The sequence below is a fragment of the Aotus nancymaae genome, unplaced genomic scaffold, assembly GCF_030222135.1.
Source record: "Aotus nancymaae isolate 86718 unplaced genomic scaffold, 86718_ANA_hifiasm-v0.15.2.pri h1tg000006l, whole genome shotgun sequence".
Classification (NCBI taxonomy): domain Eukaryota; kingdom Metazoa; phylum Chordata; class Mammalia; order Primates; family Aotidae; genus Aotus; species Aotus nancymaae.
Window position 1 is genome coordinate 4,076,370 of NW_026988417.1, and position 23,592 is coordinate 4,099,961.

Sequence of the window (23,592 nt, forward strand, 5' to 3'; positions counted from 1 at the left end):
TTGCCTCTGATTTTATTTGGGTTTTCTGTCTTTCATAGTCTAGTTAAACGTTCGTTGATTTTATCTTTTCATAAAACCACAATTTTTTGTTCCATTAATCTTTTATATGTTTTTTAGTCTCAATTTCATTTATTTGTGCTCTGATTTTGATTATTTCTTTCCTTCGACTAATTTTGGGTTTGATTTGTTCTTGACTTTCTGTTTGCTTGAGGTGTATCATTAGATTGCTCACTTGAAGTCTTTCTTTCTTTTTTTTTTTTTTTTGAGACGGTGTCTTGCTCTGGAGTGCAGTGGCACAATCTCAACTCACTGCAACCTACACCTCTCAGGTTCAAGAGATTCTCCTGCCTCAGATTACAGGTGCACACCACCATGCCTGGCTAATTTTTTTTTTTTTTTTTTGGTATTTTTAGTTGAGACAGGGTTTCACCATGTTGGTCAGGCTGGTCTTGAATGACTGACCTTGTGATCCACCTGCCTTGGCCTCCCAAAGTGCTGGGATTACAGGTGTGAGCCACTACGCCTGGCTCTATTTTCTTTAAAGGCAGATGTTTATTACTATAAACTTCCCTCTTGGTACTGCTTTTGCTGTAGCCCATAGGTTCTGGTATGTTGTGTTTTCATTTTCATTTGTTTTAAGAAATTAAAATTTTTTCTTCTTAGTCTTCATTGACTCCTTGGTCACTCAAGAGCATGCGAATCTCCATCCGTTTGTACAATTTTCTAAACTTCCTTTTGTTATTGTTTTCTAGTTTTATTCCATTGTGGTCAGAAAAAAATACGTGATATGATCTCAACATTTTTGAATTTGTTCAGATTTGTTCTGTGGTCTAACATATGGTCTGTCCTGGGGAATGTTCCAATGTTTCCATTGATGAGAAAAATATGCATTCTGTAGCTGTTGGATGAAATGCTCTGTAAATGTCTGTTAGGCCCATTTGGTCTAGAGTATAATTTAATGCCAGTGTTTCTTTGTTTATTTTCTGCCTGGAAGATCCATCTGTTGCCAAAAGTGGGGTGTCGAAGTTCCCTGTTATGTTGTGCCCTGTTTTTCCCCTTAGATCTATCAATATTCACTTTATAAACTGTGATGCTCTGATGTTGGGTACAGATATATTTATTACCGTTATATCCTCTTACTTAATTTACCCTTTTATTATTATATAATGACCTCTTTGTCTCTTTTGACAATTTTTTGGCTTAAAGTCTATTTTATCTGATAAAACTACAGCTATTCTCACTTTTTTTTATTTTCAGTTGCACAAAATACATTTTTCCATCCCTTCACTTTGACTTTATGTGTGTCTTTACAGATGAAGTGAGTTTTCTGTAGGCAGCATATAGTTGGATCTTGTTTTAAAATCCATTCAGCCACTCTATGTCTTTTAATTGGACAATTGAGTTAATTACATTCAACATTATGATTGATAGGTAAGGACTTACTACTGCCATTTTGTTACTTGTTTTCTAACTGTTTTGTAACTTCTCTCTTCCTTTCTTTCCTACTGTCTTCCTTGTGGTGAAGTAATTTGCTCTGATAGTATGTTTTAATTTATTGCCTTTTACTTTTAGTGTGTCTGTTACAGGTTTTTGCTTTGTGGTTATTATGAGGCTTACAAAAAACAGTTTATAGTCACAACAAGTTTTGTAAAACTGATACCAACTTAACTTTGATTGCAAAATAAACGAAAAAAACCCTCTACCTATTAATTTCCTTCTCTCCCCACATCTGAATTTTTGATGTTACAAAAAAATGTTTGATCTCTACTGCCTATTTCTTAGAAAACTGCAGTTAATCTTAAGAGTTTTGTCTTTTAGTCTTCTTAGTAAAAGTATAAGTGGTTTACACACTATGATTGCAAAATTAGTGTAACAATCATGTTAGCATTCTTTCTTTTGGTTTGACGAACTCCCTTTACCATTTTGCATAGGACAGATTTGGTGGCAATAAATTACCTGTTTTTATTTGTCTGGGAAGGTATCTCTCCTCCATTTCTGAAGAAAGTTTTGCTGGGTGTAGTATCTTGATTGACAGTTCTATTCCTTCAGCACTCTGAATATATTGTCCGATTCTACCCTGGCCTATAAGGTTTCTGCTGAGAAGTCTGCTGCCAAGTAATTGGATCCCTTGTCTTTGCTTTCTGTTGCTGCTTTCAGGATCCTCTCTTCTTTGTCTTTGAGCTTTGTGAGTTTGATTATAATATGTCTTGGGGTACTGTTATTTGAATTGCATCTGATGGATGAGTTTTAACCTTCTTGTGCCTGAATATCTATATATTTCTTTGGGTTTAGAAAGTTTTATTATTACTTTGAAATAATGAAATAAGCTGCCTACCCCTTTTTCTATCTCAGTTCCCTCTTTAACTCCAATAACCCAAATACTTGCTCTTTTCATATTGTCCCATAGATCCTGTAAGCTGTCTTCATTCTTTTTATTTTTTCTCCTTTTTTAATGTATTTTTAATTAGGCTGTCGTTGAGCTCACTGATTGTTTCTTCTACTGATTAATCCTGCTGTTGATGTTCTCTATTGTGTTCTTCATTTCATCCATTGCACTTTTCACCTCCAGGATTTCTGTTTGGTTTTTTAAATTATTTCCATGTCTCTGTTAAATTCTGTGATAAGTTTCACAATTGATTCTCTTATTTTTCTTGAAGTTCAATGAACTTCCTTAAAACATGTATCTGAATTCTTTGTCTGAGAGATCACACATCTTAATCACTTTAGAGTTGGTCTCTGGTGCTATTATTTTGTTGGTTTGGTATTTTCCTGAATGTTCTCTATGCTTGTTGACAGGGATGATGTCTGTGCATTGAGAGATTAGGTATTTATTTTAATTTGCAGTCTGGCTTTGTCTGTGCCTATTCTTCTTCAGAGAGCCTTCCAGGGATTCTAAGCAGACTGACTGCTGATTTCCCTGAGTGTTATGACCATGGCAGCCATCTCAGCTAGAGGATGCTCTAAGCCCAGGCTTGCCACAAGTTCTGTGAAGAAATTGGGGTTGACATGGTTTTTCAGCCCAGATGGACTTGGGGAGACCAAGGAGAGTGCTGAGGCCACCTGGGAATACTGACCAGGCACCTGAATCCAGAAGACTTTCCCAGTGGCCCAGATTGGCGTGCCTCCCAGCAGGTCTCTGCACAGGTGAAATGGGTGCCTGACTGCAGCAAGAGGAGCTGAAGCTGAGACTGGCCGCCTTCAGGATCCACTGTGGGTTAGAGGCCGGCAAGCCCATCAGGGATGTTCACACTCCCTCTGGGTCCTTGCGCAAGCATCCCTGAGCTGGGACCTCAGCTGAAGGGGGTTGGAGCTGAGCCACAGGGCAACATTCAGGTTCACTGCCAAAGTGGGTGTCAGTGAGCAGATGAGCCTTTCCACCAAGGCACTAATGTGTGTGATTCCACCTGGACCCCGTGGCACGTGGTTTTGGTTGCAGGCTCAAGGCCAAATGGACCCGTGGCTAAACCCCTTGGAGGACTGGGCCGTTTCTGAGGTTGAACCTGGGAGCAAGCTTGGCAGATGAGCCACCTCGGTGAGGGTCTGCACTCTGGGAACAACCCTCCCAGCCTTGGGCTCCACTGGGGGGTTTCACAAACTTCTCCTTGGATCCTGAGGTTCCCTAAGAGAAGCTTTTGACTGTGGTTGGGTGCAGAATTGTTTTTTGGGGAGATATGAGCAGGTTACCTTATGTCCCACCATTTAATGATGTCACCTGCCATATGCAGACATTTCCTAATTCCAGGCAGTGATCAGTGCTAAGAGGAAAACCAGGCAAGGGAGAGGATAACAGGGATGGGATGGCCTAGCCAGCGGCCTTCCGGAGAAGGTGACGTCTGAGCATGGAGACTTGCACGGTAGAAGAAAGCTGGGGAAGTTCAGGGGAAAGTGCAGTCCAGGTGGAGGGTGCAGCTGGTGCAGAGGCCCTGACGTGGTCAGCAGAATAAGGGTCCCCAGAGAGCAGGAGTCCTGATCCTGAAGCTGCAAATAGCTTAGGCTGCAAGGCAAAGGGAATTCAGGCTGCAGCGGAATTCAGGCTGCCAATAAGCCATTCGTACAGTCGGGAGGTTATTCCGCACTTGCAGGTGGCCTGGCGTCATCACAGCCTCCTTCACTGAAAGAGGGAGGCAGAAGCAGAGACCAGTGTGACGTGATGTGAGGACTCAACCCACTGGGGTGGATTTTGAGGATGGACGAAGGGCCATGGGCCAAGGAAGGCAGGTGGCCTCTGGGAGTTGGATAAAGCAGGGAGACAGCTTCTCCGCTCAGGAGACTCCATAAGGGATGTGGGCCTGCTGGCGGCGTGACTTCAGCACAGGGAGACTCTTGCTGGACTTCTGACCCCCAGAATGCAAGAAAACGCATCTGTGCTATTTTATGCCACTAAGTTTGTGGTGGTTTGTTAAGGCAGCCAGGGAAGGTAATACACTGTTCTAGAGAACCAGAAAGAACACTGTTTCTCAGCCCTCTCCCTTCACCTCCTCGGGCTCCATTTTCCCTTCTATGTGGAGAGAGAAGGGAACCACCCGTTTCGAGGCTGGTTTCCTGTGCCTTTCCCTTCGCTCTCCTGGGCCCCACCAGCGAGCAGGACGCTGTCAGGGCTGGTGGACGTCCGCTGGCTCGACAGGCCTGCCTTGGCTGCCACGACGGCCGTCTCCAGGCCTCGGTGCGGTGGGGACACTCGCAGGTCTTGTGACAGCAGTGTGGCCGGGGCTTCTTCAGTGAGCAGGCCCTCCCCAGGGAGGCCACCCAGGCCCACTCCTGGACTGCTGACTCCCAAGTTCACGCCTCCAGCCCGGACCTCCGGCCAGTGCACCTGGAGCGCCCACCTGATCACGTGTCCAAGGGATCCCCGTCGGCTTCACTGGGGTGTCCCGCTCAGTATGCACAGAGGCCCCCCGGTCTTCCGCATCTCCCCATCCGGAGCCTTCCAGTCGTCCCTGTGACTCAGTTTCTCTTGTGCCCCACATCAATCCCTCAGAAACCGCTGATGGCACTGTGTTCAGCACAAACCCCAAATCTGGTGCATCCTCCCCCGCCATCCCCCCCGACCCGTGCCCGGGCCCCACCCCTCAGGCCTGGACGTCTCCCTGCCCATAGATACATGAGGCTGGCACAGACACAGCTCCCACTGGCGGCTCCTGGTGGTCTTGCTGGTGACATCTGTCTGGACCCCTCTGACTCATCTCTCCATGGTGTGTACCCTCCCAGATGCCACTTGGCCTCCCAGGCCACCCCGCTGCTCCTGGAATCCCCAAGCTCACTTCACCCCCGGGCCCTGGCACTCGCTGTGCCTTTTGCCCCAGAGCTCTGCTCCCCAGGCTGGCGGGCTCCCTCCTTCCCGTGCACTTCATCCCAGGGTCTTCTCTGACCCCACAGAGGCTGGGACCCCTTCCCTTAAGAATCCCTGGAACAGCCCGGGCGTGGTGGCTCACACCTATAATCCCAGCACTTGGGGAGGCTGAGGCAGGTGAATCACGAGGTCAGGAGTTTGAGACCAGCCTGGCCAACATGGTGAAACCCCATCTCTACTAAAAATACAAAAATTAGCTGGACATGGTGGCATGTGCCTATAATCCCAGCTACTCTGGAGGCTGAGGCAGGAGAATTGCTTGAACTTGGGAGGTGGAGGTTGCAGTGAGTTGAAATTGCGCCACTGCACTCCAGCTTGGGGGACAGAGCGAGAGAGACTCTGAAAAAAGAAAGAAGAAGGAAGGAAGGAAGGAAGGAAGGAAGGAAGGAAGGAAAGAAAGAAGGAAGTAAGAAAAGAATCCCAGAACCTGCTTGCGAGAATCACAGTCATCTGTGTCCCCTGCCCCTCTGGTCTGAAGGCTGGCTCCTGGAGCTGGGGTGGTGCCTGCCTGGGTCCTCTGTAGCCCTGGCAGCTGGAGTGGTGGATGTTCACCAAGCCCTCGTGGAATAGCTGGGAGGGCGAGGGAGCCCACATCCCAGATGACCTCTCCCCATGTCCTCAGAGCCAGCCCAGAGCTGGGCTCGGCCCTGGGCTGCACCTGCCCTTGTGATGGCCATGGGCTCTCTGCAGCCAGGACCAGTGCTCCTGCTGTCTCTGCTTTTGGGGGGACCCTACAGCACGCCCTCCTGGGACAGCGTTGCTGGGAAGTGCAGTGGCCGGCCCAGGCTTGGTGGCCCAGGAGCTGCATGCCTCCACTTCTCCTCCATGGCTTGTTCTCCCGGAAAGACAGGCCGTGCTCTCTGCCGACTTCAGGCAGGGCCCATCTGCTGCTGGTGCCAGTCTCAGCTCTGGCACTGTCTGCAGTATCATCTCACTCTCCCGGCCTCCCAGCTGGTACAATGCGCTGGCCACCCCAGTGGTCTCTGTGCACGGGAGGGGCAGTGGTTCAAAGCTGAGCCCTTGGAGACTGTCTTTGTTCCAGCTGCTGTAACAAAAGCAACACAGAGCTCAGGGCTGAAGCAACAGACGTGGACTTCCTCACGGCTCCGGAGGCCGCAGGGCCAGCTCGACGTGCCCGCGTGGAGGTGTCTGGTGCGGCTCTCTGCTGTCTTGCTCGGTCCACGCTATGTCCCCACATGGTGGGAGGCAGGGGGAGAGAGAAGAGGCACCAGTCCTCTCATGAGGGCTTCCCCAGGATGTGCTAAACACTTCCGCGGCCCCTCCTAACACTGAGGATCGGGGCTTCAACAGAGAAATGGGGGGTGGGGGCAGCAGGCAGCACACGGTGGCTGACGCCTATAGTCCCAGCGCTTTGGGAGGCCAAGGTCAGGGGATCACTTGAGGTCAGAAGTTTGAGACCAGCCTGGCCAACATGGTGAAACCCCGTCTCTACTAAAAATACAAAAATTAGCCAGGTGTGGTGGTGCATGCCTGTAATCCCAGCTACTCAAGAGGCTGAGGCAGGAGAATCGTTTGAATCGTTGCAGTGAGTGGAGATTGCCATTGCACTCCATCCTGGTAACAGAGCAAGACTTCATTAAAAAAAGAAAGAAGGAAGGAAGGAGAGAGAGAGGGAGAAAGAAGAATAAGGAGGGGGAGGGGAAGGAAGGATAAAGAAAGAAAGAAAAAAGGAAGGAAGGGAGGAAGGAAGGAAGGAAGGGGAAGGAAGGAAGGGGAAAGAAGGAAGGAGGGAAGGAGGGAAGGGGGAAGGAGGGAAGGGGGAAGGAGGGAAGGAGAGAAGGAAGGAGAGAAAGAGAGAGGGAGGGAGGGAAGGAAGGAAAAGAAAGGAAGAAAGAAACCCACAAGGGGGCACAAATCTTCAGTGTGCAGCAGGTCACCTTTTGGCCAGGAGCAAGTCGCTTTGCTTCTCTGAGCCTCAGTTTCCCCATCAGTGAAGCGAAGACATCACACGGGTCGTGAGTGATTTTCAATGCCGGAGTGCTCCGCAGGATGCCTGCCCGCAGGGAGGCGCAGCTGTCTTCATTTGTCTGCTCTAAGCCCCAGCAAATAAGCAGGAAGCAGCAGAGCCGTCCCTTTATACCCCTAAGCCCAACAGTCCAGTGGCGTTTACCCCAGGGAAACCTAGCCCTGATCCCGGGGGTCTGCACACAGCAATGCCCTGTGAATGTTTGCTGGTAGGACTGTGCCTGGGGCTGGGGCACAGGGGTCAGGAGCTCGGGGTGAGGCAGGGAGGCTGCCCTAGAAGTCACCTGGGGCTAAGGTAAATAAGCACAGATAAAACACAGGAAGCCCAGTTAGAGATGAGTTTCCGACGAACAACAGATGCTGTTTAGTGTAAGTTTGTCCTGTGCAATATTTAGGGCACATGCTAAAGAAATTGCTCACCGTTCATCTGAAATCTCTCTTTGGCTGGATGTCCTGTGAAGCTTTTATTAGCTAAATATTCAGGCCGCCCCCCACAGTCCCCACCGTCCATCTCCGGAGTGGCTGTGAGGCGGGCACTGTGCCTCCACCTCTGTGGGATTGCCAGCCCAGCTTTGGTCTGGGCACAGATGTGATTTGGGGGTGTGGCCACTGGGTGGCACCATTGTGCCACAGACGGGCTCTGTCTGCCTCTCTGGGCACCGGGGTGGGTGGGCCGTGCTCCCAGGCTGCTTCTGCACAGCTGCCTGGGCATCTCTGCTACAGGCACCTCACCGGGGCAGGGGGTCCTCCAAGGAAAGACATGGTCTCCCCGGTCAGGTCAGGGCCGGAGGAACACATGTCGCTGAGGAGCTGGGGGAGGACACAGTCTCTGCCTTTCTCCCCATCTGCCCCTGCCTTTCCATGACCCTGCTCAGCTGTCCCCAGGTCTGCCTGACTGGCGGGTCTCTCTCTCTCTCTCTCTCTCTCTCTCTCTCTCTCTCTCTCTCTCTCTCTCTCTCTCCATTCAGCCTCGGTCTACCTGGCACCTGCCCTACAGCTTCCCCGGGCTGTGGCTGGAGCAGTCCTGGTCTCTCCCCATTCAAGGGAACCCAGGAGAGCACCCAGCGGAGGGGCCGCTGATGGCTTTCTTGCAGGGATTTAGCCTTGCAGGGATTTAGCCTAGCCCTGAGCCCGGGGGTCTGCACACAGCAATGCCCCGTGAATGTTTGCTGGTAGGACTGTGCCTGGGCCTGGGGCACAGGGGTCAGGAGCTCAGGGTGAGGCAGGGAGGCCCCTCGCTCCACCCAAAGGCCATGCTAACAGCACCGACCAGCTCGTACTGGGTCCCAGGGTCACCGAGACCTTTACCTGCACTAACTCACATCGTACCCACCCCAGATGCCAGGCAGGAGCTGTGGTCTCCATTCCGAACATGGAAACCAGGCACATGGGAGCTGACCCCTAACCCGAGGCCTCAGGACAGTAGGTGACTGAGCTGGGAATGAATGAATGAATGAATGATATTGTCCACATTGCTCCGCCTGGGCAGAGAGATGCCTAGATATAGATACGGTCCCAACTAGCCTTGACCCTAGAGGTCGCAGGCAAAAGACTGCTCATGTGACCTGGGCAAATGACCCCATGACTCAGTGTCCCTCTCTGCCCAACAGCGGGGAGCTGAGCTGTTTCCCAGGCTCAGTCACTGTGAAGTGCAGTGAACAGAAGCTGGCAAGAGGGCTTCCCGGCATCCCTCTGCAGTGCGGCCTTGGCCTTCCCTCTGCTTTGGACCCTGGAGCTCAGCCCAGGCCCAGATGGCAGGGGAGGGGCTCTGAGTGCACGCAGGTGTGAGGGGTCCCTTTGGGGCAGCCCCGCAGAGGCCACACCCTTCCCCATACCAAATGGAAGGGTCCTGCCCTCCTGCGCTGCCAGCCCACCTGGAGCCTCCAGGAGACCTGTGTGGGGCGGGTGGGGGGGTGGCTGGGTCACCTCCAGGCAGCCAAGCAGAGCCCCGGTGGCCTTAAGTACCTGCACGAATCACTGCGTTTACCGCCCGTTTCCTTAATGGGAGTCAAGCTTGGAGACTTTGAAAACTGGCGTGAATCATTCAGGGCTGGGCTGTCCGTCCCCATCCAGGGGAAGCACTGCTGTGTCTGAACTGGAACCACACGGGCGCAGCGAGGCTGGCGCAGGGGGTGGGGCCGCTTGGACGTGCTCTCAGGGCAGTCCCGGCTGGCTGAGCTGAGCACGCAGTCTCGGCTGGCACTGTGAAGGACAGGCCGCTCGCCACCCCAGGCAACCCACTTGATTGCTGGACAGAGAGGGTCAGAGGGGGCTCCTGAGCCTACGAGGACACCTGCTCCCTGCACCGTCCCACCTCACGGCTCTCCAGGCCCGAGGAAGACCCTTCAGAAACTGCTCTTCCCCCTCTGATAGCCGGGGGCCTGTGCCCCCTGAAGCTTGGGCAGAGACACAGGGGCTGCCAGGAAGCAGCAAGGCAGCACTGAGACGGGCACGGCGAGGCCCGGGCTGGAGAGGAGGGAGCCAGCTGCACAGGGCGCCTCCATCCCAAGAAGCTCTAGGGCACCGCTCAGCCTTGTCAGCGAGCTGCGTATCTCAGGACACAGGGCCGTGTAGACAGAGGCGGCCGCCATCTCCAGAGTCCGGCCACCAGCTCTCATCCGAGTGGGGACCCTGATGGTGCCAGGTATGCCCCAGAAGCTGGCTCTGTGCACCCGACAGTTCTGCTCGCCGCTTCCCAGCCCAGCCCCCAGTCTCCCATTCACCCCCATCACACATGCCTTCCCGTCCTGGGCGTCCAAATCCCACTCACTGAGCAAGGCCACGAAGCCTGCTGAGCCTCAACTTCCTTTCCCGTGGACTCTGGCCTCGCGTCCTCTGCCAGCCCCAGGCTGTGTGGGGGTGACCACCTGCCTCCTCGGGGGGCTTCTGCCCAGGGCTGGATCCCTGCCCCTTCTGGAGGGTCCCTGTCACAGCGCCCCCAGCACCCCACCAGGGCCCAGCACTCAGCAGGAGCCCCCAAGTTCTCTGAACAGGCGGAAGGAGCAGTCGTGGGTGTCGTTCTGGTGTCTCTCATCTCTCGAGTCAGTGTCCTGTAACAGCAATGGCTGTGAGATTCTGCGAGGGGACAGTGGCCCCCGCATCTGCCCTGTCCCTGTCCAGCCCCCAAGCTTGCGCCGAGCAGTCCATCCTCTGGCCCCTGACACCCTCTGGGGCAGCAAGGAGGGCGCCACGGCTTTGCCCGTGGTGGTGGTGACGGCCTGTCACCCTGAACCCTGACGCTGGACCGCCCTCACGTTATCTCACCCAATCCTACACTTGGTGAAGCAGGCGCGACTGTCCTCGTGTTACAGACGCAGGAAGCTGAGGCCCAGGGTGCTGGCTGGCTTGCCTGAGGTCGCAGGGCCAGGAAGTGGCCGGGCAGGGATTCAGATCCTAGCTTAACCCTGGATACCTGCGCGCTGACCATTCTGCTTCTCAGGACGTGAGGGCTCCTGAACCTGGACCAGTGAGGCGTCACCGAGGTGAGGCTGCTTCCCATAAAGCTGCAGGTGAGCGTGTGCTGTGCCAAGATGTCAACGCAGGGGTGGTGTTGTTACAGGCAACGGCTGCTCTGAGGGGAGCCCACGGCAGCCCACGGCACATGGCATCCCACAGCACACGGCACACCACACACGGCATCCCACGGCACACGGCATCCCATGGCACACGGCACACCACACACGGCATCCCACAGCACAAAGCACATGGCATCCCACGGCACAAGGCACACAGCATCCCACGGCACACGGCCCACAACCTGCCACTGCACATAGCACACAAACGCCTGTGGCCCACGGCCCATGGCCTCCCAAGGCCCACAGCACACCAGCCTCCCACGGCCCATGGCACAGGGCACACATCCTCCCATGGCACACCAGCCTCCCATGGCACATGGCACACCAGCCTCCCACGGCCCATGGCACAGGGCACACATCCTCCCATGGCACACATCCTCCCATGGCACACCAGCCTCCCACGGCCCATGGCATGCCGGCCTCCCATGGCAGAACCCTCTGAAGCTGCACCTGAGGAAACCCAGGACTCATGGAATGAGGTGAAGGTGAGGGTGAAGAAGGTAGAGGTGCTCTAGAGCCCCCTGGAGGCTCGGGCATCCACACACAGCATGAAGCTGACCTCAGAGGGCGTGGCAGGTGGTGACCAAGACACGGCAGAGGGTCCAGGAACCCAGCACTTTGGAAGCCAAGAAGCAAACAGGGTCAGGGCCCGGTGATCCTGTGCTAGAGGGAGTTGGGAGCCACCCCAAGGCTGCCCCTGCCCCGCCCCCAGAAGTTCCCATCAGTCCTGGGGATAAGGCTGGGCTGGGGCCTGCCCCAGGGGGACTCTGCCCTCCTAAAGAGGCGGCAGGTGGAGAGTGACGTCTGGGCTGCCTTCATTCATGTTGTCTAAGGACTCTCCGGATTAGGCTGGGGTCGTGTGCCCACAGCACACCTGCCAGCCTTCACGCCTTTAACCCATCACGACAGCACATGCCTTCATGGGTTCTAAGGTGATCGTCGGTAACCGCCATTGAGGCACCCCATAATAGTCTACCTGGTGGACGCCCTGGAGTATAAACATCTATCAGACAGCTAAGCTGCTTTCCGTTTCTCGCTGGATCGAGAAGAGTGCAGTGGACGTTGATGTGTCCCCACCCTAATCCCATGTCGAATTGGAATCCCTGGTGTTGGAGGTGGGGCCTGGTGAGAGGTGACCAGATCGGGAAGGTGGATTTCCCCCTTGTGAGTGCTCGTGAGATCTGGTTGTTTAAAGTGCGTGGTGCCGCCCCCTTCTCTCTCGTATCCTCCTGTTCCAGCCGTGTAAGACGTGCCTGCTCCCCCTTCACCTTCCACCACGAGTGTGGGTCTCCTGAGGCCTCCCCAGAAGCCAAGCAGATGCCTGCAGAACTGTGAGCCAATTAAACCTCTTTTCTTTATAAATTATCCAATCTCAGGTGCGGGAAGGGACTCATACAAACACTTCTGGCAGAGCCTTGTCCACCCTTCAGGGATTTCCGCATGAGAATATCTCAGAAGCAGAATCGGCAGCCATGCTAAGATGCTGTTGAGGCACTCACTCAATGCTTAGTAACCATATGCTTCCTGAGAGGGGACGCCAGGTATGTGCCCACAGGCAGGCTGCCCAGGTGTCCCCAGGGTCCCACTGAGTTACACGTGGTCACATTTTAAGTGAGGGATGAAGAGTGGTTTCAGTTTGCATCGCTGCACCTGACACGCCATTTTCCAGGCACTTGCTGGCCAGTGTTTGTTTTGTGAGTGGGTGTGGGGGATTCCCAGGGCTGCCCTGACCAGCCCCGCAGGCGGGGGTGTGGAGCCACAGACACGTGCTCACCCTCTCTCTGAAGGCTGGAAGTCTGAAATCGAGGCATTGGCAGAGCCAGGCTCCCCTGCAGGCACAGGGGCAAGGTCAGTCCCAGGCCTCTCTCCGGGCCCTGGTGGTCTCTTGGCTTGGGGCAGCGTGACTCTAACCTTCCCACGACGTTCTCTGTGGGCATGGTTGGGTCCATACGTCCACGTTTTACGGGGACACCAGTCACGCTGGATTAGGGGCCTGCCTGACTCTGACTGAGCTCATTTGAACTAATTACCCCTGCAATGACCCGACTTCCAAGTCAGGGCACATTCTGAGGTCCTGGGACTTAGGACTTCAATGTACAAATCACAGGGGAAGCAGCGCAGCCTGTAACCACGAGGTCCACACACACCCGACGGCCTCGGGCACTCCTGGAGCTGGAGCTGGGCAGGCAAAGCCCATGAGTTCTCCTGGCAACTACTGCCAGCGTAGGGAGGCCCCAAGGCGCACCAGCACGTTAGGAGAAAGGGCCTTAGCGGGAAGCTTGGTAAACCATGCGGAGAGCAATGGATTTCTTTTTGGGGGAAGACACAAAGAGAGACGGAGAATCGATGCAGAGTGAACGTGTGGCTTTTCAGTTCTGTTCTTTGCACGGTGCAGGTTCAGCAAACCACTTACAGTTCCCATTAAGCTGACAAGTGTGCTCAGAAATAGAAAAATGATTTTCATGGCATTTCCTGCTCAGGCCTGCCCTCTCAGCTGAGAAGTGGGGGCTCGCCGCACCTTTGCCCTGGCACCACGGGAAGTGCGGAACCCCGTGCTCTGCTGTTTCCAGCAACATCTTCTGTGGGGCCAGAGCACAGCCAGAGGGAGGTGACAGTGAAGAGGCCCAGTGCCCGTCACCAGCGGGACATGAGAAAGAAGGTCTCCAGGGCAGGCTGCTGCCCGCACAGAGCTGGAGGCCGGCCATGTGGGGCCAGGGGCCAGGGACATCACCTGTGGCTCTCTCCCAGGACACAGCCAGAACTGGTGCATGGATGTCCTGGGAAGGCAGATGACAGTCAGAGCCGTGCAAGTGTGGAAGAGAGGCCTCAGGAGGTAGTGAGCCCCCCAGCCCCAGAGGTGTGCAAGCTCAGTCTGATCAGGTGGCAAGTAGGAATCTGTGCAAAGCACCAATGGGAGCAAAGTTGGATGGGGACCATGTAAAACCAGAGCCAGATGGTGCAGGGCTGAGGGGGTGGCTGCTGGGGGTCTGTTGCTCTGAGCCCCCTCCGCAGGGAAGCTCAGCCCTGAGATCACACTGCTGCCTTCATTCCCCTGCTGGAGGCTCACAGCCACGCGCGCCAGCCTGGAAGGCGTCACTTCTATTTCATGGACGAGAAGGCTGCGTTCCCGGGAGCACTGGGCAAAGGCCCCGTTGGGATGCCCAGCACCTCGTCCACTCCTGCCTTCTGTCTCCCCAGTCAGAGAGCCTGGGCAGGAACCCAGAGGCCAGAGATGCCTGCGTGGCCTCCCTGACCAGGCCTGTGGCCAGCCCAGCCAGCAGTGGGCCGCCCGGGTCTGTGGGAGGCCAGGTGTAAAAATTCCGGGAATGATGATTGCTTCAGTCTGTCGGGCCGCAGAGCCTGACTGCGCTCCCACCCGCTCTGTTCCTCCCAGCGCCGAGGGGCGGATGGGTCTGAGCTGCTGATTGGATGCCAGCCTCCGCCCTCCCAGCGGCGGTGAGATCATGGGGCTCATCCATAAGTCCTGTCAGCTCCCTAAATATAATGGGGAACAGATGGTTCCCAGGGGCCCAAGTGGGAGGGCACGTGGCTGCAGTCACCCGGCTCAGCTGCCCACGGGCACCTGTGGGTGAACGGGGATCCCTACGCAAGACGATTCTGCCACCTACTAGAAGCTTCCAATGTGCCAGCTCCCTGCAGGGCCTCCACAAAAGTCTGGCAAGGGGAATGACATCTCCACTGTAGGCCAGGGAGCGGCCTCTGGGAGGGAAGACACAGTCACGCTGGCGCCCGGCCGCGGGGAGCAGCACGCATTGCTCCAGTGGTGCTTGGACACTTTCCTCCTGGTGACACGCGCCAGCTCAGACCCTGACACCCTGACTTGGGTGACGCAGCTCCCGAAATGCACGGCCTGGCCCGGCCCCGCCCTGGCTGGACCAGAGGCACGGAAGCCCAGCTAAGGTGTCCGGGCACCTGGCGGCAGCTTCCTTCCCCTCTCTCCCTATCACAGCGACATTCCCTGTCTCAGGTCTGAACAGAACCACAGCACCAGAGGCCCAGACCTCTTGTGGGTCTCCTTGGAGCGAGGAACCCACTTCCCAGGTCAGTGCATCTCCCAGCACTGACTGTGTGCCAGGCGCCCTGTGCTGGGCGAGGTGGAAGCACAGCAGGCCACCGTGAGGAACACGCAGACCTCGTGGGACCGAGGCAGGAGAAGAGGTGGGAGGGGTGCAGCGGGTGATTAAGGTAGGGGGACGTCAGGACAAAGGCATAAGCCAGAGGTGGAGCCCCCCGTAGGGGCTGAGCCAGGCGTCTCTGGGGGGCACAGCTGAGCCAAGCGCCCACGGCAGGAGGCCTGCGGCGTGTTTGAGGACCAGCATGCGCCATGCTCCCTGCCCAGCCCAGGCCGCCGGGGTGCACTGGTTTCCTGTGGATGCTATGACACAGCCCTACTCCCGGATGGCTTCAAACAGCACAAATGTGTCCTCCCGCCATGCTGGAGCCGAGGTCTGACATGGGCATCACTGGGCTGAAACCTCTGGTGGAAAATCTCCTGCCACCCCAGGTGGCCCTTGGCTCGTGGCAGCACCCCTCATCTCTGCCTCTGTGGCCACACGGCCTCCTCTCCTGCACGAGCCCCTCTTCCTCTGCCTCGCTCTCACAGGGACACTGGAGAGTGCATTTTTGGGCGCATCTGGATAATCCTGGATGATCTCCCCATCTCAAGAGACTTCACTTAATCACAAAGACTCTCTTTCCACATGAGGCAGTATTTGCAAGTTCCGGGGATTTTTCAGGTGACAAGCCCCCTGGGGGGAGGGACTGTCTTCCCAGTGCCGAGCCCCAACGTGGCCGCAGCAGAAGAAAAGGGTGAACCGATGAGCGTGGCACGGCCAGCTTACAGCAGGCACAGCAGGGCGGTGCTGGCAGAGAGTTCAGAGCCCCCATCCCCATGCAGCCCCCCACAGCTGGCAGGCTGCCCACTCTCGGGCAGGGGATCGCCACGTACAGCCCAGGGCCCACCCTTCTGCGTGGCCCACGAGAGACGTTTCTCCTCTCTGTGCCCCTTTCCTTGTCTCTACGAGGCACTAAGACGGGAGAGTTGCTGGCCGCGTCCCTTGGAGCCAGCCAGACGGTCCCAGGCAGCAGGGCCCCACCAGCAGGCCATGGCAGGACTTGACGCCCAGGGCACGGGCAGGAGTCAGCTCTCGCTGCCTGGGGCCGTATCGCAGGCTTGAGGAAAGCCACCGTCACGGAAAGCAGTGGCCACCTCGCGTGGGCCTCTCAGCCACGCTGCCACGGGTGCTTTCCACTCCGCCCTCACCAATACCAACACCCGAAGTGCAGACAGAGGCCGGCGGGGCATCATCCAGGCAGACTCAGATATCATTCAGGGCGCTCTTTAAGGAAAAAATGCAGAATTATGAATGCAGAATTGAGAACAAAGGTGAACATTGACTTACAAGTAGAAAGCCACAAAGTGTCACACATTTATCACGATCGGCAAACAGCGTGGATATTGAAAACGCGGCGTGCTGCGTCCTCTCTGCCCAGCAGGTGGTAAAGGGTCATTCTCAGTGCTCTGCCCTGTGTGCCTCTGTCCACCCCCATCACACGCTGCCGTGACGTCATTCTCTGTGGAAGGCCGTTATTAGGTTCAGCTGCTCTTAGTGCGAGGCTGAAAGCTGTTTTTGACTTCTGACGGTTTTTCAAAGTTGTTTTCTTTTCTTTTTGGCTTCATCACTCATTACTAATAATGCCACGAAAACTGTTCTGTTTTCCAGCGCATTCACTCTTCATCCTGTCTACTAACGGCTTCTTTCCATCAGCCAGGAGCTGTTCCTTTCTTCTGTTCAAAACCTGTCCCGCGGGCCGGGTGCGGTGGCTCACGCCTGTAATCCCAGCACTTTGGGAGGCCGAGGCAGGCGGATTACCCGAGGTCAGGAGTTTGAGACCAGCTTGGCCAACATGGTGAAACCCCGTCTCTACTAAAAACAAAAAAATTAGCCGGGCGTGGTGGTGCATGCCTGTAATTCCAGCTACTCGGGAGGTTGAGGCAGGAGAATCTCTTGAACCTGGGAGGTTGCAGTGAGCTAAGATCACACCATTGCATTCTAGCCTGGGTAACAAGAGTGAAACTCTGTCTTTAAAAACAAAACAGAACAAAAGCCAAACCAAGCCGTCCCGGCTGCAGAGCGTCTGCTCGGGTGCCCTGTGAGTGCCCTCTTTCCGTGGCCGTCCCTTCTCTGCGTGGGAATGGCTCCTTCAGGGTCCTCCCTCACCTTTCCTGACTTTCTTGCACATTCTTGCCATTCTATCCGGCTTTTTTCTCGGCTCCTTAAGAGATAAATTTAAAGCCGACAGCGCAGCCCCTTTGATGTGAACTGAAGCCGCGGGTCTGCGATTCCTCACCTGCTTCACTGAGACGCTCCAAACTGTCTAAGCAAAGGAGAGTGCAGAGGGCACGCTGGCTGGCGCTCCACCTGCGGGCACGGCGCCTCCTGCCTCATCCCGTCCGTCTGTCTGAGGCTCCAGATGTCGGCGCATCCACCGTGGAGTCTGGGCACGGGGAGCGCTGCGGCCTGAGCAGCTCTGTGGCACGCGGAGCGTCCCATCCCATCACCGAGTCTTCCAGAAGAACCCAAGTTGGCCATGTGCTCCAGCACGTGCAGGGCAGGTCTGCAGGAGCCGGGTCCATGCCCCGCCCGGCGCAGGGCCTGGACCAGAGCGGCTGGCAGCCTCCCCAGGGCCGGACTCCTCTCCTCACTGTGGCGGCTTCTCGGGAGGGCACAGCCTCGGTCCTCACCTCTGTCCACAGCTGTCTGTCCGACCTCGACAGCTTCACTTTGCTGTATAAATCGGGTGGTTTTCACTGGGAGGGCGTGGACACTCACAATACCTTCTGCAGGACAGCGGCGCAGAGTAACCGTGACTGCCCCGTCTGTGTAGGTCCCACCCAGGTGACAAGGCCAGCCAGGCATCAGGCAGGGGTCTGGCCCCCTTCCCAGGAGGAACAGCTGGGGTGCCTGGGCACCCTGCTCCGTGGCTGGAAGGATGGTGGCTACATCTCTGCCACCGGCAGGGATCTCAGGCAGGGTCCCCATTCTGGATGAACAGCTGGGGACAGGGCACAGCCTGAACTGGGGACCTCTAAGGAGGAAGCAGAGAGACTGCCCCCCACCGAATATTGAAGGGGCACTGGCGTGAGGAAAGCAGGCATGGGTGCTAATCCCAGCCGTGCTGCCGCCCAGAGCCCAGCCTGGCCACCCCCGGCAGCTCCCCTCGCCTCTCTGTTCCCATCGTCCCCTGGTGTGAAATGCAGTGCAAAGCGAGGTGGAGCCAGGCAGGAGGCAGGGCCCCGGAGGTGGGCACCCCTGCAGGGCTGGCTGCAAACTGGAGGCTGCTGTTTTTCCCAGAATCCTAGCACAGATCACAGAGCACTGGCTGGTTCCTGGCCTTCCACCCAAACCGTGCAGCCTGCCCTGCCCTCCAGCCCAGGTCTGGGGGCCACACGAGGCAGCTGCCCTCCCGGTAGCCTGGCAGGGCTGGACCGGCAGCTCCCCTAAGCGTGTGAAGGTGATGCAATCCGCAGCTCTGCTGGGCTTCTCAGGAGCCAGCAACTGTGGTGACTCCCGCCCTGCGCTCCTGCCCTCCCTTGGCTTGGCCTTTCCCTGGACACAGCGGGGAGAGCAGGGCAGGCTGGACACAGCCCCACCTTCCAGCCCAAGGGCCAGGCCTGACGCCGGGGAGAACCCTGTAGCTTCGAGACATGTGGCTGCAGGTCATCTAATGGGTGGACATTTAAGGCTGGGGAGGCCGTAACCTTCGAGGCTGTAGCTGGAAGACGCTCCTCTCTGTCTCCCAGCCCTGCCCTTGGGGACGGTTTCTCAGCAGCCCCAGGCACAATGCCAGGAGGGAGAAAACAGGCCCCAAATGTCACCTTTCATCCCTCCTTCATTCAGCCACTTGTCCATGTGATACTTTGAGATGCGAATTCGGAGGTGTGAGGACACGGCCCTGGGCCATGCAGATGGCCCAGCAATCACCGGGGTCCTCATGGGATGGAGCTGTGAAAGGCACTGTGCCCCTACCCTTCGCCAGCCACTAGGATGTGAAACTGCATCAGAACAAGTGCTCTCAGGGCTAGAAGGGTACGAGAAGGCTTCCTGGAGGCGGTGACCCTGAGAAGGGTGCAGGAGGGCTTCCTGGAGGCAGTGACTCCTGAGCAGAGGTCAGAAGGATTGTAGGCCTAAGGTGAGAAGAGCCAGGAGGGGGAGCATTCCACAGGGAAGCCCACGGCAGATGTGTGGGGCGGGCGGGTGGGGGCAAGGCCAGGTGCCTGGGTTTCCTTATGAGCCTTGATACCAATACTGAACCCTGCGTGTGCAATCCTTTGATATGGATACAGTACTTAAAGCAAAACAGGAAGAAGGAAGGAGAGAGAGAGGGAGGGAGGGAGGGAGGGAGGGAGGGAGGGGGCTGGAAGAGAGGAACGCAGGTGCGTTGCACATTTCGGGGGATAGACGGCACGGAGGCCGCGGCGAATCCGCATGACCATGGTGGGGAGTGGAGGTGCGGGGTCTGAGCGTGCCTGGCTGGCATCCGTCCCGGGTGAGAGGAGAGACTGCTGCCAAGTGTGGACCTGTCCAGTTCAGCAGGTTCCTCTCGAGCCGCTGTGGGCCAGGCTGTGGAGTCTCTGACTGGGAATGCATGGATGTGGGAATGATTGGCAGCCGGCCCTCAGGTGTCCACTGTGAGTCAGGCGGCCCCAGCCCCTCACCCAAAACTCCTCTCAGCATCAAAGAACAGACTCAGCCACCAGAGACACACTGCAGAACCCCAGGTGCTTCAGAAAACCCACCCGAGGATAGAGGCCTTCAAAGATGCAGGTGGACCCCGAGGGCGGCCAGGCGCAGATTGGCGCAAGATGGGCCCACCTGCCTGGGGAGCTCAGGATCCTGGAAGGGTGGGCAGAGGGCCAAGCTGCCCCTCGTCCCCGCCCCACAGCAGGCTCTGCCTCTGGTGACAGCAGCCCCAGCACTCTGGGTGCCTGGGGGAGGGGCCGAGCTGGAGGCCACAGAGGGCGGGTCAGAGCGTGCAGCTGTGTTGGGGGGCTGTAGTTGTGAGGGCCTGATCTCCCTTGGCCTCTGTGGTCCCCAGGGATCTGGACAGTGACCCAACGGCAAATCCCCCGGACCTGTCTCCAAAGCTTGCAGCAGCCCACAAGTCCCGGCGAGGTGGGGCTTTTAGAGCTGCTGGGAGGCGAAGCCGGTGGAAGCTGGGTCGGTTGAGGTGCCTGATGCTCTTTCTGCAAGGAAGGTCTGGCTGCTGCCTGCGGGAGGACAGTGGGCGCTGCGTTGCAGGGGTCTCGGGTGCCTGTGCGGGGGCGGCTGCACCAAACCCCTCAGCAGTCCTCCCTCTGCACGTCTCCACCGTGGGCTCCATGGTCCTGAGCATGGGCTTTGCAGCAGGCTGCCTGCCTTGCATTCAGCCTGGGCTACACACTGGCTGTGTGGCCTGGGGCAAGTGGCTTGCCCTCTCTGTGCCTCAGTTTCCTTGTCTATACAATGGGAATCATGACAGCATCCACCCCCAGGAGGTTGCTCTTGAGAACATACGAAGCGTCACTCCACAGTGGGGTTCGTGCCATTGCTGTGGATGGCTGATTTGCTGACAGCTTCCTCGACACCAACACCCTGCATTTCACTCCATCACCCCAGCCGCCTGCTGCCCGTGGGTGTCCCCACCTCTGTGATTCTTGTGTAGAAACCAAAGCTCAAAGTCCATGTGGCAGGGACGGAAAGACACTCGTTACCTGCCTGAGTGGGGAGGTGCCATCCTGCCGGCACTGCAGACACTGCATCCAGACATGCTCCCCGCACAGACGAGGCGACCGAAGCCACACGCTTAGAGTCCGGCAGTGTCCTCCAGCGCCACGAGCCGCCCCATGCTGGAATTAATTGGGAGTTGAAACCGTGGTCCAGGTTTGTCTAAGGAAGCCCCTTGCTCCGGCCTTCCCGTCATTCTGGGAAACGTGCTCGGTTTTCCTTCTCAATCTGTTTCCCACAACACACACACACACACTGGGGGCATCTGGATGTCCGGGAGTGGGGCTGGGGAGTGGGGAGCAGAGTAGGAGTTCAGCAGGAGGGGCAGAGCTCGGAGCTTCCCAGGGAGACTGCCGTTCAGTCCAGGAAGGCCTGAGGGCCAGGAAAGCCTTGGAAGAGGGAGGTGGGATCTGAACTCCACAGACACAAACCTGAGCCCTTCCTGGGGGTGCACGGAGGTCGCTGCAGCCGTGGCCTCACAGCGTCTGTCCAGGCTGAGAGAAGAAGGAGTGGGTCCGTCACACCGGAGAGAAAACCGAGGCTCGGCGACATGAAGGGCTCACCCAGCTCTCTTGACCCTAATGCCTCCAGGTTCCTGCTGCCCCTGTCCTAGACTGGACCTCTGCTGGCCCCTAGTCCCATGCAGGAGGGGCCCAGACTGGGAAACAGGGAGGAGAAGTTTAAGGATGTTTCTGTATCCTGGGGATGACACAACAAACTATCACCAGCCAGGGGACATGAAACAGGAGCTCGGTTCTCACTGTTCTGGCGGCTGGAAGCCTAAAGCCCAGGGGCGGCCGGGCTGTGCCCCCTCCCGAGGTTCCACCGCAGGCTCCTTCCTACTGGCTCCAGCTCTTGGTGGCTGCGGGCATCCCTCAGCCCGTGGCTCCAGCTCTTGGTGGCATCGGGCATCCCTCAGCTTGTGGCCACGCCGTTAATCTCTGCTTCCATCTGCACCTGGCCTCCGCCCCTTTTCTCTATGTCTCTCCGCTGTGTGCCCGAGGACACTTGTCATTGGATTTAAGGGCAATCCATGGTGGTCTCCTCTCACGACCCATAACTGAATCCCATCTGCAAAGACCATTTTCCCAAATAATGTCACATTCGCATTCGGGGTGACCGTCACCGCAGACCCTCCAATGGCACCGTTCCAGTCCTCAAAAGGTAAAAGAGAATCACTGTATGACCCCGCAGTTCTGCTCCTGGGTCTACACCCCAGGGAATTGAAACCACATAATCAAACAAATACTGGTGCACAAATGTTCACAGCAGCATTATTCACAGCGCCCAAAGAGTGGAAGCCACCCGAGCGTCCATCAGCAGGTGCACCGGTGAGCAAGGCACGGGCCACCCACAGGACAGCAGAATCCGACTGACCCACAGCAAGGAGCGCGTCACCAGCACAGGCTGCGGTGTGAGTGAGCCCCGCAGACATCATGCGACCTTGCTACTGAGATTCCACTCACACGGAATGTCCACCCCAGCAAATCCACAGGCACAGAGCAGAGCAGGGTCCTCAGGGCCGGGGGAGTGGGGATGGGGTGTGCCTGCTCCATGGATGCAGGGTTTCCTTTTGGGGAGATGAAGGCATCTTGAAACTAGATAGAGGTGGAGGCCGCGCGGCACTGTGAATGTGCCAAATGCCACTGAACTGAACCCTTTACAACAGTCAGTATGATGTGAATCTCACCTCAATTTTTGTAAACACGCTGTCCCCTCTACATCTCAGCCACCCCGGGGTCCTTCCTCCTTTCTGGAGACTTTCTGTAGGAGCCCCCTGAGTGAGGGGTTGGGGCTGGTGCCCCTCACCTCTGCTGCTGTTTCCCTTAAAGAGTCTCATTCTGGCCGGGCGCGGTGGCTCACGCCTGCAATACCAGCACTTTGGGAGGCCGAGGTGGGTGGATCACAAGGTCAAGAGATCAAGACCATCCTGGCCAATATGGTGAAACCCTGTCTCTACTGAAAATACAAAAATTAGCTGGGCGTGGTGGCACACACCTGTAATTCCAGCTACTCGGGAGGCTGAGGCCGGAGAATCGCTTGGACCCAGGAGGCAGAGGTTGTAGTGAACCGAGATCATGCCACCGCACTCCAGCCTGGTGACAGGGCGAGACGCTGTTTCAAAAAAAAAAGAATTATTCGATTCCTCTCGCTCCTCTCCAGCGTGGCTGGCTGCACGGTTGTGCTACGTGGAGAAACGTGGCCACAGGATTCTGCGCTTGTCTCACCAAAAGGCAGAGTCCGTCTTCCCGCTCCTTGGAGCTGGGCTGGCCCCGGCTGGCTATGGCCTAGACAGGTGGCGGAGGTGCTGCTCGCTTCCAAGGAGAGCCTGGGAGGACGTCGCTGTTCTTCCCCTCCCGAATTCCTCAGGTGGGACAGGCAGGGAGAGGAACAGCGACGTCCTCTCAGGCTCTCCAGTGGCTCTGCGTAGGAAGCCACAGAGGGGTAAGGAGGGTGACTCGTGGGTGCTGGTGGGCAGCCTGGCAGGAGAAGCAGCGTTGGGGGTTGGAGGCTCTGGCCCAGTGCAGTGGGTTGGCTCTGGCTGGATGAGAAGGGTGTCTGCCCACGGGGTGGTGAAAGTGGCAGCCCAGCACAGGGTCTCAGAGCCCACGCGTAGAGCGGAGTTTCCACAGCAGGGTGGGGGCAGGAGCCCGGAGTTAGGGAGACTGAATTTCCTTGGGGGAATAGTCGAATAAGTAAATGTGGTGAGGACAATGAAAGGCGGGTCTCCTGCTGGAAAGGAAGTTACAGACACAGGGAAAGGGAGAAAACGACGACCACGCTGCAGTGCTGGATCTGAACAGGGTCCTGGGTGGGAGGGCACGGCTGGGATACAGACGGACGCTGAAACACGCAGAGACGTGCGTGCACATAAATGCCTGTATATGCGTGC